Source organism: Amblyraja radiata, chromosome 4, assembly GCF_010909765.2.
Source record: "Amblyraja radiata isolate CabotCenter1 chromosome 4, sAmbRad1.1.pri, whole genome shotgun sequence".
Classification (NCBI taxonomy): Eukaryota; Metazoa; Chordata; class Chondrichthyes; order Rajiformes; family Rajidae; genus Amblyraja; species Amblyraja radiata.
The window spans coordinates 60,351,710-60,356,284 of record NC_045959.1 but is presented as its reverse complement, the minus strand read 5'-3'; the positions used below and the strand labels follow the sequence as shown (position 1 = coordinate 60,356,284).

The 4,575-nt window shown below is 45.2% G+C and overlaps 1 long non-coding RNA gene across 1 annotated transcript; it reads right to left on the bottom strand.

Moving 5' to 3' along the window:
• Positions 1 to 385: 385 nt before the first annotated feature.
• On the bottom strand, positions 386 to 3,008 carry LOC116972188. The gene is made up of 3 exons (XR_004411733.1): positions 2,998 to 3,008; positions 632 to 635; positions 386 to 421 (listed from the first exon to the last, which is right to left on the bottom strand). It is a non-coding gene; the product is annotated as an uncharacterized LOC116972188 (long non-coding RNA).
• Positions 3,009 to 4,575: the final 1,567 nt, after the last annotated feature.

Here is a 4,575-nt window from a genome sequence, read left to right as displayed (position 1 = left end):
TTTTCATCCACTCCTTACACATATAGTCATAGAGTCAAACAGAGTTGTGAGTCTGGAATTCTCTGCCTCAGAGGACGGTGGAGGCCGGTTCTCTGGAAACTTTCAAGAGAGAGCTAGATAGGGCTCTTGAAGATAGTGGAGTCAGGGGATATGGGGAGAAGGCAGGAACGGAGTACTGATTGTGAATGATCAGCCATGATCGCATTGAATGGCGGTGCTGGCTTGAGGGGCCGTATAGCCTACTCCTGCACCTATTGTCTATTGAAACAGGCCCTTCAGCCCAACTTGCCCATACCAACTAACATGTCCCTTCTACACTAGTCCCACATGCCTGCGTTTGGCCCATATTCTTCTAAGCATATCTTATCCATGTGTCCAAATATTTTAAACATTAGGGGCAATTGTACAGAGGACAATTAACCTACAGACCCACATGTGTTTGGGATGTGGGAGGAAACTGGATCACCTGGAGGAACTCCACGTGGTCATAGGGAGAATGTGCACACTCCACACATATAGCGACTGAGGTCAGGAACAAACCCGGGTCTCCGGCACTCAGCTCTACCAGCTGCACCTTAATTTTTTAAGCGTAGTTTTACCACTGATTGGGTCAAAGGGTTTTTCCCCTAACCTCACTTGGGTGCCGAAGCAGAGTTAAGTTAGGGAATACTATCCAGAGGCCTGGGTTATTGGGCTATCCAGAGATGCTGCTTGTCCTGCTGAGTTACTCCAGCATTTTGTGTCCATCTTATTGAACTTGAATCTCACCACAGCCACTGGGGGAATTTAGGTTGAGGTGGCTGCGGCTGTCACACTACTCAACAATGTACCTCGGTGACTGCCAATCACCCCCCCCCCGGACACTCCTCCCACAGGAAAATACACTATGTCTGTGTACATGTAAATAGATTTATTTATTGAAATCATATTCTATGTCTCTCTTCCAGGGAGATGCTAACTGCATTTCGTTGTCTCTGCATTGCACACTGACAATGACAATTAAAGTTGAATCTGAATCTGAATCTGAATCTGAATCTGATATGAATATGAATATGAATACTAATGAGGACCATGAAACCACTGTGACAACACATTAACAACACATTTGGTTCGCTGATATTCTTCACTGGCATTAATGAATTAAATCAGTCACAGCTAGATGTTCTTTATCATATTGTCCATATGTGGCAGAGTTGCTGATGGAGCTGCTGCCTCATGGGTTCGATCCTGACCTGGGGTGCTGTCTATGTGGAGTTTGCATGTTCTCCTGGTGTGTAGAGTCAATGAGGAAGTGGGAATGATATTGAATTGGTGTGAAGATAGACACAAAATGCTGGAGTAAATCAGCGGGTCAGGCGGCATCTCTGGAGAAAAGGAATCGGCGACGTTTCGGGTCAAGACCTTTCTTTAGACTGAGAGTCAGGGGAGAGGGGAAAGCGAGGTATGAAAAGGTACAGAACAAATCAGAGGCGGCACCGGTGATTCAGGAAAGGCGGAGCCCACAATGGTCCATTGTTGACTGTGGATTAGGTATTAACAAAGGGGTGCAAACGGTGAAATGAGCAAGACAGCGGGGGTGGGAGGGATGGGGTGGGAGGGGGTTGGAGGGATGGGGTGGGAGGGGGTGGGAGGGATGGGGTGGGATGGGGTGGGAGGGAGTGGGAGGGATGGGGAGGGAGGGAGGGAATGTAAGGGTAACTTGAAATTAGAGAAATCAATATTCAGAATTGGTGTGAATGGGCGATCAGTGGTCGAACATGGACTCGATGGGCTGAAGGGCCTGTTTCCATGCCGTATCTAAACTAAACTAAAGTCTATATGTATCTCCAGTTAAACACATAAACTTCCTCGGATGATCTAGAGGACTATGCAAGTCCAAGGGCAATTTGGTTTGGATAATAAAATAACATAAAGGAATCTAAGCACCGACCACAAGTGGGAACAGACACCAGTGACAATGAAAGCAGGAGAAAAAATATAACTGGAAGAATAATTAATACTACCAACTATGGAATGAGAAATATAAATCAATGAAGGGTCGATGATTACACTTCCATGTCTCTGACTCCCTCTCCCCTGACTCTCAGTCTGAAGAAGGGTCAACCAGAAACGTCGCCCATTCCTTCTCCCCATTGTTACTCCAACACTTTGTGTGTATCTATGGTTGAATGATATATCAAAGGGTTATATTGCACATTAATCGTGACAATGAAGAGTAACACTTTGCCATTGATTGCAACACACGCTACAGATAAGAGTTTATAATTGGTCAACCTTTCCACATCAGCGGCATACAACAACCTCAACCTGTGTACATTGGCAACGACAGACTTCAAATAAGTGGGAAGATGGGAGAAGCTGAGATAGTTATTATTAGACACAGAAAGATGGAGTAACTTAGCAGAGATATATATCCACTATCTTTTGATAGTTCTATATCAAAAGCTGGAGTAACTTCACTCTTCAGTCTGAAGAAGGGTCTCGACCCGAAACCCATTCCTTTTCTCCAGAGATGCTGCCTGTCCCGCTGAGTTACTTCAGCTTTTTGTGTCTATCTTTGGTTTAAACCAGCATCTGCAGTTCCTTCCCGCACATAGTTATTATTAGATTGGGGAAGGTTAAGGAGTGATTTGATTGCCGTGTTCAAATGATGGAGGATTTAATAAAGGGGAACATTTTGGTGCCAAAGTGCTTGGTAATCAAAGGGCACTGGTTTTATATTCCAAGGTGCCAGAAGTGAAATTGGATTTTTTTTTCATTTTATGTAGTGAGTTATCGTGACCTGCAATGTACTGCCTGAAAGAATCGAGGCAGGAGATTCAAAAGCAACTATGTAAAATTCATTAGTTTAGTTTAGTTTAGTTTAGTGATACAGTGCGGAACCAGGCCCATCGGCCCACTGAGTACGTCCGCGCCAACCTGCGATCCTCGCATATTAACACTACCCTACACACACTAGGGACAATTTTACAATTTTTACCAGGCTGATTAATCTACAAACCTGCACGCCTTTGGAATGTGGGAGGAAACCGGTGCACCTGGAGAAAACCCGCGCTTGGTGAAAAGCTTTGTTTTGCATGCTATGCAATCAGATCAGATAATACTATGCATAAATGCAATCAATTCAAACTCAAGAACAATAGGATAGAACAAAGGCAAAGATACAGAGTGCACAGTACAGTTCTCAGCATTGTCGCAAATCAGTTCCAAAGGCAAAGCCCAAGCCCAATGTCCGCAATGGAACAGAGGTGAATTGGACAGGACCCTAGCTTATGGGAGGACCATTCAGAAGCCTGACAACAGAGGGGAAGAAGCTGTTCCAGATGATGATAATACTTTCTTGAGTCTGGTGGTGTGCGCTTTCAAGCTTCTAACTTCTGCCTGGAGAAGAAGGAATGACCAGGGTGGGACAAGACTTTAAATATTTTGGCAGCTTTTCTGTGGCAGCGTAAAGTGCAGATGGAATCCATGGTGGTGAGTCTTGACTGGGTTACACCTGAGGTCAGATTTAAGGAAACGAGAGACACAAGGCACTGCATACGCTAGAATCTTGAGCATATAAATGGCTGCAGTAACTCAGGCAGCATCTGTGGAGGCAATGGACAGGTGACAATTTGGGTTCAGGATCCTCCGAATCGTCACCTGTCCATTCCCTCCACAGATACTGCCTGACCACAAGTTTGCTGATGACACTGTGGTGGTGGACCTAATCTCCGATAACAATGAGAAGTCCTACCGGGAGGAGGTGGCTGATCTGGCACTCTGGTGTCAGGATAACAGCCTCCTCTTGAATGTCACAAAAACTAAGGAGCTGATTGCACAACATCCGATGACGTACACGCCACTGGAGATAAATGGGACTACTGTGGATAGGGTGAGCTGCTTTAAATACCTGGGTGTCCACATCACAGAAGAACTGACATGGACAACACACAATGCTGCACTGGTGAGTAAGGCAAGGCAGCTGAGGAAATTTAGAGTCTCTCTGAGGATCCTTCAGTGCTTCAACTCTGGGGCTGTAGAAAGCATCTTGTCCGGCAACATCACAAACTGGTTTGGGAACAGCTCTGCCCAGGACAGGAAGGCTCTGCAGAGAGAAGTACTCGCCCCCCTGCAGGACCTATACACCATGAGGTGCAGATCCAGAGCCAGCAACATTATGGGGGACCCCTACCACACCAGCAATGGACTGTTCCAGCTGCTACGGTCAGGCAAACGCCTCTGCTGTCATGCTGTGAAAACAGAGAGGATGAGACGGAGTTTCTTCCCACAGGCCATCAGGACTGTAAACTCTTATCTCACCAGGGTCTAATTTACTGTTGTGTTGTGTTTTTGTAAAAAATTATTTTCTAATATGTAAATACTGATTCTGTTCTGTAGTTTTTGCACAATCCGCAGGCATTGCCACTTTCATTTCACTGCACATCTTGTATGTGTATGTGACAAATAATGTTGACTTGACTTGACTTGACCCACTGAGGTACCCCAACACTTTGTCTTTTGTTTAATGGACGGGGCCAAGATGAGAACATTCCTCCAAAATAACAACAAAAAATAGAAACACATTCACGTTAT